Source organism: Oryx dammah, unplaced genomic scaffold (assembly GCF_014754425.2).
Source record: "Oryx dammah isolate SB20612 unplaced genomic scaffold, SCBI_Odam_1.1 HiC_scaffold_27, whole genome shotgun sequence".
Classification (NCBI taxonomy): domain Eukaryota; kingdom Metazoa; phylum Chordata; class Mammalia; order Artiodactyla; family Bovidae; genus Oryx; species Oryx dammah.
In genome coordinates, this window is record NW_024070211.1 from 30,882,133 (window position 1) to 30,896,550 (window position 14,418).

Here is a 14,418-nt window from a genome sequence, read left to right on the forward strand (position 1 = left end):
TCAGTTGTGTCCGACTCTTTGTGACCCCGTGGACTGTAGCCTACCAGGCTCCTCAATCCATGGAATTCTCCAAGCAAGAATACCGGGAGTGGGTTGCCATTTCCTTCTCCAGGGGATCTTCCCAGTGTCAAATCCCTATCTCCTAATTCACGCCCTCTTCCCCTACCCTTGCCTTGGGGTCCATACATTTGTTCGCTACGTCTGTCTCTATTTCTGCTTTGCAAATAGGTTCATTGGTACCATTTTTCTAGATTCCACATATATGCATTAATATATAATATTTGTCTTCAGGAAGCTTAGTTTTTGAAGTGATCCCAAGAAATAGGAGTGGGGCAGTGGGAGGAAGGGAGGGAGGGAGTCTAACACAAGGGTGCGTTATTGAGCTAGTCACCACTCTAGGAAACTGAGGCTCAGTCTCACTGGTATCCTCTGAAGAGCCAGAAAGAACGCATTCACAATTCCATGCCCCTGGAGGGATGGAAAGAGAGGAATATTTTACATCAGCTCCCATCCCACTGGTCATGGGTTGTCCCATGGGATTTAACTTCCTCCCTCTTCCCAGGGTGCTTTGACAGTGACCAGCAGTTCTGTACAGTAACAACAGAAAAGTCCCAGCAAGAAGCAAGCTTGCAGCTTAGCGGAAGACTGCCAGAGGCTAAATGATAGGCCAAGAGGATGTACAATTAGGGTTTGCCAGATTCAACAAAAATAGAGTATGCTCACTTAAATTTGAATTTTCAAATCAACAATGAATGCAATATTTGGGACATGCTTATGCTAAATAAATTACTTACTATTGATCTGAAATTCAAATTTGACTGAATGTCCCACATTTTTTATGGCAACCTTGTGTGCAATGCACAGTTGGGAACAGAAGGCAGACCATGCTAAGCCCAAGCCCTACCTCTCCAGTCTCCTTTAAGGAATTTACCTATCTGCCTTGAAGATCTTTAAATTTCCCATTTCTCCAAACTTCTGATATAGAAGTAGCTGAATTATGAGTGATGACCTGCTCTGTACAAGGCCAGAGAGGTAACAGGGGAAAACGCAACCAGGTAAGATGAAATGGGACAAAAATTTCTAATTCTTCGGGGACTCAAAGCCCAGAAAAGGGATCCTGTGCTTGTACTGATAAGACTTCAGGTTGAGCAAATCCAGGCTGGTGCTGGGCTCCCCACCACACCCCTCCATGGCTGTGAATATCTTCAAGAATGCCAAGACCTACAGGGAATGAAAAAACAGAAACACGAATTTTCATTAATAATGAAGATGAGAATGACAAAAGCCAATATTTTTTCCTGCAAATCCTTTTGTTGTTTTCAAGCAGACCTCTCCAAAGTACCAAATGTGATCATCTTAAAAGCACTAGAGTTAGATGTTTCTTATTTTGAGTCCAGGAATTTAAATGCTTAAAAAACAATGCTTTAGTGATGTCCTAGAAGGATGGGATGCGGGGGCAGGGGTAGGAAGGAAGCTCAAGAGGGAAGGGATACATGTCTAAATATAGTTGATTCACTATGTTGCACAGCAGAAACAAACACATTGTAGAGCAATTATACTCCAGTAAAAAGTTTTTGATAACAAATTTTTTAAAATCATAAACAGAAAAAATAATGCTATCTATATCTTTTTTCTTGTAGCTTCAATATTTCCAGAACTTTCACATTGTTCTTTAGTGAGGCCTCATCAGCCCTATGCTTTCAGAAGCCTGCTGCCCTGCTGCCCAGGTTCTTAATCCAACCAGAGTGACAGTTCCACTTGAGTCCCAGGACTTTGCCCTCACCCCTGGTGAGAATGAAGCTGAATTGTATGGGAGTTGGAACCTTGAATCTATCTCACACCCAGGACCTCTGGTCAAGAGGCTGCAGCTATACACTCACCTCATACAGGATCAACCCCATCAGCAAATGTCTGGGCTGTGAGAATTTCAGAGCATGGCTCCTGTTGAGTCTGAGTTTCCAAAAGTGGGGTGGAAAGGGCCATGGGATATCTTGGCAAGCCTCCCTATTCCATCAATAAAGATGCTCCATTCCACAGGTGGAAGGCAACTGGTCTAAGATTCACAACTGCATTTCACCGTTTGACAGAATCAAAAGAAGAACTCAATGCTCCTTCCATTAACCCAACAATAGCCTCATCCCACAGCCCCATCCTTCCCTCTGATTGTATTGTCTCCTTGATAATTGTGTTACTCCATTGTGGCAGGAGCTTGGGTGTTATAACAAACACAGCTCCCCTACATAATCCACAGGGACCAGTTTTCAAAAACTACTGTGGTGAGCATTCATTCTTAACCACACATCAGAGCCTCATGCTGCCCAGGGCAATACCATGAACATCTCACTATAGAGGAAATCTGCATTCATTTCATTCCCTGTCCATTACCGACTTCTAGAGTTTACTCAAACTCATGTCCATTGAGTCGGTAATGCCATGCAACCATCTCATCCTCCGTTGTCCCCTTCTCCTCCCACCTTGAATCTTTCCCAGCATCAGGGTCTAGAACCTTAGCTTGTCTAAAAATGGACGAGTGATCTCTGCTCAACCTATTGTGAGGAGCAAATGACTTCTCTTGTTTCATGCAGTAGCCACTAGGCACATGTGGTTCTTTAAGCTGAAACATAAATATGATAAAGTAAAAATGCAATTCCTTATCCTCACAAGCCACATTGCACGTGCTCAGTGGCCACATGTGACTGCTGCTGCTAAGTCACTTCAGTCGTGTCCGACTCTGTGCAACCCCAGAGACGGCAGCCCACCAGGCTCCCCCATCCCTGAGATTCTCCAGGCAAGAACACTGGAGTGGGTTGCCATTTCCTTCTCTAGTAGCTACCATATTTGACAGGACAGATACAGAACATTGATCCCTCACAGAAAATGCTATTCCTCAAGGCTGTCAGAGGATACTCAAAACACATCAGCCATAGGGTCCTTCATAATTTAGTCCCAACCTTCCTGTCCAGCTTCTTCTCCTGTCGCACCCAACCATCTGCTCCTTTATATTCTCCACCAAATCATGTGTTCTTCCTGGCTGTTACTTCCACCGTGACTTGCTTCCTGTGGTTTTCTTGTTGAGAATGCCCTCCCTACCCTGGATCCCATGCTTTTCAAAAACCAGTTTTCAAAAACTACTCTGGTGAACATTTATTCTTAACCACACTTCAGAGCCTCATGCTGCCCAGGGCAATAACCATGAACATCTCACTATAGAGGAAATCTGCATTCAAATCCTGGTTCTGATATTTAATAGTCATGTAACTTTGGGCTGCTCCTGTCTGCCTAGAAAACCCTGCTCACTCCCAGGCCCAGTGCAAAAAATTCCTCCTTGGGGGCAGTGTCCGCCATGCTCCCGGAAGGAATCAATCAATCCTCTTTCTCCAGATCCTCTATTGATGACTCCACTACAACATCTCCACCCTGAGACCAACATGAGCTGATCTCTGAAGGCCTTGAGGGCAAAGAATGGGTCTCATTCATCTTTGTGCCCCAGAGCGGGGAAGAGTAGAGATCTTGGTCAATATCGGCACCACAGATCTCACTACCACCACGCTCCCTCAGCTCATCAGTTCCCAGTGCTGGCTCAGTCTTAGCTATACATTTTTCAGGGAAAGGTTTCCCCACAGGCTGCTGGTTCCCTCCAAGCCAGCAAAGCTGTGGAGGGAAGCTGGAGGTAGAAGCCGGGGCTCAGGCCGGGCCAGTGGCCACGGGGAAGAGGTCAGTTGAAGAAAGGCGGCCTCAAGGGGAAGCACTGGAGGGAATGGTAAGTGCAGTCCCAGAACACATACACTGACCTTTCTCTCCCGGTGGAATACGCTCTGCCTGACCTCTCTGACGACCAGCACCTCTGGCTCTCCCCTCCTCCCGCTTGGGCATTCTCCTAAGGCACTGCCCCCACGTGCCTCCCCACAGGCCCTGTGGCCAGCAGGGCCTCCTGCAGCCCAGTGTCCCCTGTGCCTGCTTCAGGATCCCTTTCAAACAAGTACATCTCTACACCACCTCCCCCACCCATGTCTTCTCCCATGTTCTTTTGTTTTCTTTCCTACAAATGTCACATTAGGATGCTTTAATCTTTTTAGGTCTTTACTGAATTTGTTTCAATAGTGCTTCTGTTTTATGTTTTGGTTTTTTGGCCACAAGGCATGTGGGCTCTTGGCTCCCTGACCAGAGATCAAACCCGTACCTCTTGCAGTGGAAGGTGAAGTCCTAACCACTGGACCACCCGGGAAGTCCCCTCTTGTGATCTATTTTTTTTTTTAATAGGCTATGCAAATCAGCTAAATAAGAGAAACATATATACGTTAAGTAGTGTACCTTGTCTAAGTTCTTAGTCTTCTTTTTTTCTCGTACAATTATTTTATTACAATTCTATAAGATACTATAAACCAAATGCTTTCCAACATTTTGATTTGGGGAAGAATTTTAAAGATACACATTTTTCTTTAAGAAAGAAAGTTGAAATCACAATACATTTTAGACCTCCTACTTCATTAGCTCTTTTTCCATTCATTTCTTGGGAAGAAAGTCTTTTCTTTTTTGTTGTTGTTCAGTCGCTAAAGAGCCTCTTGATGAAAGTGAAAGAAGAGAGTGAAAAAGTTGGCTTAAAACTCAGCATTTAGAAAACTAAGATCATGGCATCCAGTCCAATCACTTCGTGGCAAATAGATGGGGAAATAATGGAAACAGTGACAGACTTTATTTTCTTGGGCTCCAAAATCACTGCAGATGGTGACTGCAGCCATGGAATTAAAAGACGCTTGCTCCTTGGAAGAAAAGCTGTGAACAACCTAGACAGCATATTAAAAAGCAGAGACAAAGGTTCGTCTAGTCAAAGCTATGATTTTTCCAGTAGTCATGTATGGATGTGAAAGTTGGACTATAAAGAAAGCTGAGTACCGAAGAATTGATAGCTTTTGAACTGTGGTGTTGGAGAAGACTCTTGAGAGTCCCTTGGACTGCAAGGAGATCCAACCAGTCAATCCTAAAGGAAATCAACCCTGAATATTCGTTGGACAAACTGAAGCTGAAACTCCAATACTTTGGCCACCTGATGCAAAGAACTGACTCATTTGAAAAGACCCTGATGCTAGGAAAGACTGAAGGCAGGAGGAGAAGTGGACGACAGAGGATGAGATGGTTGGCATCACGGATGTGATGGACATGAGTTTGAGTAGGCTCCGGGAGTTGGTGATGAACAGGGAAGCCTAGCATGCTGCAATCCATGGGTTCACAAAGAGTTGGACAGGACTGAGTGACTGAACTGAACTGAGTCATAAAGTTATGTGGGACTCTTTGCGACCCCATGGACTGCAGCATGCCAGGCTTTCCTGACCTTTACCATCTCCCAGACCTTGCTCAGATTCATGTCCATTGAGTCAGTGATGCCATCCAACCATCTCATCCTCTGTTGCCCCTTTCTCCGCCTGCCCTCAATCTTTCCCAGCATCAGGATCTTTTCTAATGAGTCGGCTCTTCACATCAGGTGGCCAAAGTCTTGGAATTTCAGCAACAGTCCTTCCAATGAATATTCAAGCTTTATTTTCTTTAGAATTAGCTGGCTTGATCTCCTTGCTGCCCAAGGGACTCTCAAGAGTCTTCTCCAATACCACAATTCAAAAGCATCTTTCTTTTTTTAAGTTACTAACTTTTTAAATCAATTAGTATATACTTTAAAATTTCTCACCTAGGTAACATTAATTTATTGTTTCACATGTACAACATTCTATTTCTAGTCCTGTATTACTCTACAATGTCCTCACCACCAAAAAATCCTTCATTTTTCACCGAGCAGCTGATTTCCTCTACTCCTTTGCTGTTAGTTCAGTGACCACCCCACCATCCTTCCAGCTTCCTGGCTAGAAACCTCCCATCAAACTTTTCTTCTTCCTTCCTTCTCCTCCAAGATCACTTCCTGCCATCAGTCAGAAAGTCCTGCCCATCCAACCCCTGCAGTGGCCTGAACTCTGCCTCTGGACTTAGTGGGCCCCCATGTCTTCTCGGGTGGACCATATCACTGTAACAGCATCCTAACCAGGCTTTCCTTCTCTAACCTGTGGTCCTTTCCATCCACTTTGTCAGAACCATCCTCCTAAAATACAAATTGTTCTCCTGGCCTCTGCCCTCCACCATTGCCCACAAGGCCAAACACAAGCCAATCTCCTTAAACAAATATTCAGGTTCCTCCCAGATCTGACTCTCACTTACCTTGGCTGCCTTCCCTTCTCTGGAACAAGCCATCTACTTCCCCACCTGCGTGCCTTTTCACTGCCTCCCTCATCCCCAACACCCAGCCTACACTTGCACAAGGGCTTCCAAATTCAGCTCAGACATCAGCCCCTGCGTGTAATCCTGGAGGCTGCCAGTGGGTTCCCACCCGACTTGCACACATACAAGCTGAGGGACCTCAGGAAAGTTACCAAATCCCACCATGGCTCATTTTCCTCATTTGTAAAATGGGACCATAGCATTGCCTACCAGTTGTTAGAAGACTGAATGACCTACTTCATTAAAAGTGTGTAGCATCACACCTGGCACACCTGGGTTGTTTTTCTTTCTACCTTTGGTGATGGTGCCTCCCAGGAAGATGTCTCAGACTCTTCAACCACAGATTGCTTGAATCTCAGGGCTTGATTATTTGGCTCTGTAATGAAATTGTTTTTGCCTGAAGACTTTTTCCAGAAGACTCAGGAATCCAGCCTGGTTGGCCGGTCAAGCCCGGCCGGCACACAGTAGACCCCATAAAGCCTTCTGCTCAGATCCTGCCACCTCCCCCAACCCCCACTGACTTCCAATAAAATTCTTTTTATTTATTTCTTCCCCTCTCTGAATTGTTTACTTTTTTTTTAATGGGAGTATAGTTGTTTTACCATGTTGTATTAGTTTCTGCTGTACAACAACGTGAATCAGCTATATGTATACATATATCCCCTCCCTTCTAAGCCTCCCTCCCACGCCCCCATCCCACCCCTCTAAGTCACCACAGAGTACCGAGCTGAGCTCTTGTGCTCTGCAGCAGTTTCCCACTAGTTACCTAGTCCGTCTAGCCAAGGCTATGGTTTTTCCATTGGTCATGTATGGATGTGAGAGTTGGACTGTGAAGAAGGCTGAGCACCGAAGAATTGATGCTTTTGAACTATGGTGTTGGAGAAGCCTCTTGAGAGTCCCTTGGACTGCAAGGAGATCCAACCAGTCCATTCTGAAGGAGATCAACCCTGGGATTTCTTTGGAAGGAATGATGCTAAAGCTGAAACTCCAGTACTTTGGCCTCCTCATGCAAAGAGTTGACTCATTGGAAAAGACTCTGATGCTGGGAGGGATTGGGGGCAGGAAGAGAAGGGGACGACCGAGGATGAGATGGCTGGATGGCATCACGGACTTGATGGACATGAGTCTGAGTGAACTCCAGAAGATGGTGATGGACAGGGAGGCCTGGCGTGCTGCGATTCATGGGGTCGCAAAGAGTCGGACACGACTGAGTGACTGAACTGAACTGAACTGTATGCACACAGGCTATTCTAATTTGTCCCACCCTCCCTTTCCGCTGCTGTGTCCCGGTCCATTCTCTTCGTCTGCATCTCCATTCTGGCCCTGTAAGTATGTTCATCAATACCATTTTTCTAGATTCCATGTATATGTGCTAATATACAATATTCAAAGGTCTTTTTAATTATGACTCCACAGGGATCACTCGTGAGACTGTGGGGAATGGAGAAAGTGTTTCTGAGACAATGTGTGAGAGTGGGTGACCAAGCCTGTGTGAGTCTGCTTGAAATCATGTGTGAGTGAGAGTATGTATGGAAGGCAGTGTACGTGAGTCTGTGTTTGAATGAGTGAATGAGAATGTATGTGTGAGTGTGCGTCAGACCAGGCTGCTTTCCAGTACAAATCCTGTCATTTTCCTGTCCCTTCTGCTATCCCTAGGGTCAAAATTTCCATATGTCTGTCAGCAGTCAAAGCATAACCATGCAGAGCTACAGAAGACTCAGCAACTTATTTCTACTGCTCATATCCTACACAGCAGAGAATGTACAGGAACCAGGGCTCCTGAGGGATGTACCCCCATGCATGGAGGGTGCAAATAACATCCCTTCATCTCCAGGCGGCTTGTCTGGCTGGCAGTCAGAGAAGTTTGTTCTGCTTGTACAACAAGTTTAGCAAATATCTATTGAGCATGCTTTATGTATTGGGCATCTTACCGATCAGCAACAGATCAACTCTCAGAAGTAGTTATTCTCATGATTTCCAGTTTAAAAAACAAAAAACTAAGACACACAGAGTTTAAATGTCAATAGCCTGCCCAGAGCCACACAGCTAGTAAATGAGGGAGCCTTGATTCAACCCAAGAAGTGCAACAATCATGCTCGCGTGTGTAACTACCACACTTACTGCCAGAAGTGGCAGTTTCAGGGCTCTGTCCCACGCCCCATGCTGCTGAGATCTGAGATAAAGAATGTGTGCAGCAGGGGAGAAGGGGGCCTCGGTAACCAGAACATGAAAACTGGGCAACTTGGGCAGATGCTGGAAAGAACAGAGGAATGGGAGCCAAGGAGAAGTCTCGTGATTCCCAAGCATTCAAACATGGAGGTCTCTGAAAAGCGCCCTGGCTGAATCAGAGCCGTGTGTAGGTGACCCTGTCTGAAGGATCAGCCTGACACCAGGGGATTGCCAGTTGGACCGTAGGCAGCAGCAATTTGTTCCTGGTGGAAGGCAAGCCACTTGGAGTTGTGGGATCAGCAGATGTCAAGATAGGGTGGGGCTGAAGAAGCCCAAGCTAGCAACCAACATGTTGCGGGTGTAACTGGCGCTGTCCTGGGGCCACAGCCGTGGCTCTCAAAACGAGGCTCCAGGGCCACGATGCAGGAACGCCCCAGAGAGTTCACCAAATTGCAGATTTGAGCACCTCCCCCGCCCCCTCCCCCGACCCGGTTCAACTACATTCTCTGGGACCTGACCTTGAAATCTGCATTTTTCACAAGCTCCTCTAGTAATTCCAATTTTCTTTCAACTCCAAGAACCACCAACATGCAGAAATGCACAGCCAGCTGTCTTAGGTTCAGTTCCCCAGAAGCAGATCTGAGAGGAGGGATCTTACACACTTTATTATGAAAGTGCTCCCCAAAAGGGCTGATAAGAAAATGTGGAAGCAGAACAAGAAGGGAGGAACCCAGGAAGGATGTGAAGTCCAGCAAAGGATAGCTTCCAACCAATCTCCCAGGGCCTCAGGTAGGTAAGTGCTGTCTCCAGGGTCAGCCACCCCAAGTCCTTCAAGTATGGAAGCTCAAAGTATGGAAACTCAAAGCTATGGTTTTTTGAGTAGTCATATGAGCTGGACCATAAAGAATGATAAGCAGCGAAGAACTGATGCTTTTGAACTGTGGTGTTGGAGAAGACTCTTGAGAGTCCCTTGGACCACAAGGAGATCAAACCAGTCAGTCCTAAAGGAAATCAACCCTGAATATTCATTGGAAGGACTGATGCTGAAGCTGAAGATCCAATACTTTGGCCAACTAATACGAAGAGCTGACTCATTGGGAAAAAACCCTGATGCTGGGAAAGACTGAAGACAGGAGAAGGGGACGACAGAGGATGAGATGGTTGGATGGCATCACTGACTCAATGAACATGAGTTTGACCAAACTCTGGGAGAAAGTGAAAGATAAGAAGTCTGGAGTGCTGTAGTCCATGGGGTCACAAAGAGTTGGACATTACTGAGTAACTAAACAACAACAACCCTGTTAATTTTCTAGTCAAAACCGTTTTTTTTACTGGTGCCTTGTTTATCAGCATGAAGAGTAATGGAAATGGGTTATTTCTTCGAAATTAGAAAAACAATATGTAGATTGGCTAAAATATGTTAGAAATGCTCACACTTCATGAAAAGACAGTGTAAGAACCAGCCTCTGGTGCCTGGTAAAGGGCATGGACTTTGACAAATACACGAAGACAGTAAAAGTGGTAACGCCTCTGTCAAAAACAGGGGAATGGCCAAAACTTAGATTGTGTCATCTCTTCTGATGACAAAGGCCTCCAGTAAAGGCTGAGAGCACTTTGAAAACAACACTGTTTTCTTGGAACCTGGGAGAGAGTTGAAAAAACTGCAGCTGATGGCAGAAAAACTCAGATCTGTAACTTTACAAATAAACACCAGGAACTGAAGGAGAAAGGAAAGCATAATGACAAGAAAAGCGAGAGATGGAAAATTAGTGGGTGCAGTATATGAGGAAAAATGTCACCTGTGTTCAGATCTATGAAAAAGCAGAATAAAAATGTCATCATGTTTGGTGACAATTAACTTTGAGATGATAAGCAAGTTCTGTCTATATCTCCATATGCTTTTTTTCCTTTTCCTCACTGCATTCAATTATTTTTATCACAAACATTTTACATGCAACTATTTCAAAGTATTCCTTTAATTAGGATCAACCCTTTGGTTAGTAAATAAATGTGGTTTTTCTTTCTTTTTTTTCTTTAACCATGTGGCATGTATAATCTTTAGTTCCCCGACCAGAGACTGAACCAATGCCCCCTGCTTTGGAAGCACAGAGTCTTAACCCCTGGACTGCCAGGGAAGTCTCATAAATGTGGTTTTACTTTAAAATAAAAAGAATTCAAGCAGGAGGCTAACTCCCAACAGAGCTTCTAGCTATTATCCCACCAGAGAAGATGTGAAGTTGTAAGCTTGGAAGACTGTGCAAAGTTCTAAAATCTATAACTTCTCCCACATCCAGTAAAACAAAGATACACAAAGTAGGGTAGGAGGTGATGGGCTTACCTTTGATGACAGGGAGGAAATTGGCTAATGCCAGTCTTTGTTGGGGGAGAGGGAGGAGCAGAGGAAGGAATGGAAGGGAAGGGGACAGTTCCTTCATAGAGGGGAAGGGGGAAGCTACTCTGATGAACCCAAGCAGGAGAGGCCATCACCTGTGCTACAGCCCGAAGCCAGGCCTTGGGCTAGGTCTTTCCGTTACATTATCCCATTTAGCTTTCCTAACAAAGGCTGTATCCAATTTTTCTCTTTACAGATAAGGAAACTGAAACCCAGAGGGGTTCAGTGATCTACCCAGGTTGGTTGGAAAGTGGCAGAGTCCTGGAAGTAATTGGCATCAGAAATGTTCCAGGCCCAAGGGGGATGTGGCATAAGACACGTTTCAGACTCCAGAGGGAGTAGAAGCCTAGGACGTGAGGGGGGCAGTGAAAGTGGGGAGCGGAGTGCGGCGGGGAGCAGGGAGAGGTGAGCCTGGCTGCTTCAGGAAACCCTCTCTCTGGAGAAGTCCTCTAGACACACACCAACAGTTATTAATCAACCCCTCTGTTCTGGCTGTTAGATAAATGCACTCTCAGTTCACTTAGACTCTGATCAGGGGAAGGAAAAAGAAAAAAAAAAAAAAAAAAAGCTTTGTCAGTGAGTATCCAATTACAAAGTTAAGACACAGAAAATCTTGGAGCCAGAACCTGCAAGCTCAGCAGTCTCTAAGTTCAGTTTGCTTCAGATTCTGATGCTTGAAAAAGCAGGGGGTCCCTGCAAGCTTCATTCTCTTTCTTTCCTCTCCCCTTTTCTCCTTCCCTCCTTCCTCACCCTTCTCTTCTCCTGCCTTGTATTCATGCAGGCAGCAAAGATTGCTGAGACCCACTGTCAGACACACTAAAGAAAAACAATTTCCCAAGCATCTTCCTTTTCATTGTCTCCTCTGACCCTGAAGTGTGAGGTGTCATCATCCTCATTTTAAGTGATGAGGACACCGAGGTTCCACAACTGGTCACTGGTCATGTGTGGACTTGAACTCAGGATTCTCTTAGTTAAAACTCCTTGGTTTTCATTGTTTTTCCCATACGCTAGAGCCTTGCCCTCACCTTTTCCATTCTGAGGCAGCTGTTGAACAAATCAGCCAACTCCATGAGCTCCACCTCCACCCCTGCCCAGGTCACCAGCAGGTAAGGGACAGGCAGGGACAGTAAAAAAAAAAAAAAAAAAAAAGGCCACTTGTCAGGCAGTAAGATGAGCCCAAGTGGCAGGGGAACAAGAAACCAAAGGAAAGAACATGTGAGCCATCTTCAAATCTCATACTGGAGAGGTGTGAACACTGGGAAACAGAACACAATGTCTACCTGCTCCAGAGGGGTGCCCAGGACCAAAGGGCCGGAGATGGTCAGAGGAAGCAGATGGAGGGGAAAGAACGGGAAAGGGAAAGGGCAGACTGGAAGGTGGAGTTGGAGGGAGCCTGCCCCCATAGGATGGGGATATGGAACGGAAGCACTGCTCACTGAAGGACCGGTAGGATGAGCCTGGTTTGGAGACTTCCAGCAGGGAGGGTTCACTACCTCCGCCTTATTTCGGGGAGTCCTGAATGGGCAGAGAGGTCCCTCCCCTTGCCTGGAGGGCTAAGAGGATGGAGATGGGAGGGAAGACAAGGCCTCAGAGGGGAGCCCTGGGATGGGTGCAAGGCAAGAAATGCCCTGACCTGAAATGCATTTGGCAGCAGAATCTAGAAATTTCACCTGACCCAGAGCTTTACCACATGTTCTTTTCTGTTTCTGTGATGACAAAGATAAAGAGAGAAGAAAACAAACCCAAGAAACAGGCAGAACTCCTTCCTCATCTCTTGACTGGGTAAAAAGCAACCCTGTGAGGAGACAGGGGGTTTGGACAGAGTCTAGGAGGAAGTCCCATATGGAGCTCGAAGATTCACCCTGGATTCAAGAAGGTCACCCCGGGCAGGAGCTGGCAGCCAGCCCCACCTCTCCCCACTCCCACCCCCTGGCAAGGTATATGATCAGGATAAGCTGCCCCCAAGGTAGACGCCAGCACAGGTCACCCAGCCTTTGGAAGCAACCGCCCGTCCCCTTATCTCCGCAGCTGTTGGGCAGCCTAGCAGGCACAGGCTCTGGTTACAGGGTATAAACAGCCACAGAATCAGCTGGCTTTAGTCTGACCTCTGCCCTGGGCTTCTGCCTTAGAGGAGAGGGGTCGGGGAAGGGCAGCAGAGGGGGAATACTCAAGGTGGACCACCTCCCTCTCAGTTCTCCACCTTCTCTTCTCCCCCTGCACTCCTCTGAATTCTCTCCAGAAGCTGCAGTTCCTCCTTTCCCAAGATAGTCACGTGTGCAGGTTCCAGTGACCTCAATGTGGGCTGTGATGCACGTGAGCAGCCCATCTCACAAGTCTGTCAGATCACAATTGTTTTGCTTTTGGACAAAGGCCATCCCATCCATTGCCTTGTGCAGACACACACAGCCCCTCTCCTTTGAGCAACAGATACGCTTCTTCCTTCAGACCTTCATCCTGGGGGATCAGAAGTTTGTATCTTTCTGGCTCTGTGGCCCCCTGCTGCACCCAAGATGGGTCCTGTATCTTTGGAGTGTTTCCCCGAGAACTGCAGATGGTCAGAGTGTGTGCACAGAGGGGGCATTCAAGCTTAACTGCAAACCCAATCCAGGGGGCCTCACTGTCTCTGGAAGAGAATCCAGAAATTCAAGGCTGGTTTTCTTACCAAGGGCCTTCCCATAACCTTCAGAACCAAGACTGCTGGGCTGGGCTCTTCTGCCTGGCAGCTGAGTTGTTCGGAGAACAGATGACATCGGGGGAGCCCTGCCAGGTGTGTGGATTACTCCAAAGAGAGCAGAAGAAACAAACCACTGACAGCCTAACCAAATACACCCTAGTGTTAATCCAAGCAGGGCGACCAGCTAGCAAAGGGCAGAGGCCTGACTCAGCCCCAGTTCCACCTCCAGGTTTCTATCTGGCAGGCTTGTGGAATTTCTCTCCAGCTCTTACTTACCAATTATTGTAGATTCATTCCCCATCGCTCTCAGAGGGCTAGGGTGCTGCTCGTCCATGGCTGTGGGATCCTGAGAATCTTCACTTCTCCCCAAGATTGTTTCTTCCCATAAAGTGCAGGGGTCTGATCAAACTGAAGGGAAGTGCTAGTCACTCAATCGTGTCTCTTTGCAACCCCGTGGACTATAGCCCGCCAGGCTCCTCTGTCTATGGGATTCTCCAGGCAAGAATACTGAAGTGGGTAGCCACTCCTTCTCCAGGGGGGTCTTCCTGACGCAGGGATCAGACCCAGGTCTCCCGCACAGCAGGCAGATTCTTTGCCATCTGAACCACCAAGGAAGTCTGTCTGATCAATCTAGAAGTATCTAATCAATCTATATGTGCCAATCAATCTGTATGTGCTAATCAATCCACACTTATCAATCACAGCAGCCTTTCTTATTTTGATCATGTGAAAAAACAGGTGACTAAAAGAGCAGGGGGCCTTTAGAAACTGGGGGAAGATGAAAAAAAAAGAAAATACTCCCAGAGGGAGAGATTAGAAAAAAGAGGAGGCAGGGGACAGAGGGTGGACTTCAAAAGACTGAGCTGCAAAATCTGAAGCAGGCTTCTTGTTTTTCCAACACGACCCGGCCAGGCCAAAACCG

The 14,418-nt window shown here is 46.5% G+C and overlaps 1 long non-coding RNA gene across 1 annotated transcript; it reads right to left on the minus strand.

Moving 5' to 3' along the window:
• Positions 1–1,069: 1,069 nt before the first annotated feature.
• On the minus strand, positions 1,070–13,967 carry LOC120853948. The gene is made up of 2 exons (XR_005718888.1): positions 13,773–13,967; positions 1,070–1,221 (listed from the first exon to the last, which is right to left on the minus strand). It is a non-coding gene; the product is annotated as an uncharacterized LOC120853948 (long non-coding RNA).
• Between the last annotated feature and the right edge of the window lie 451 nt (positions 13,968–14,418).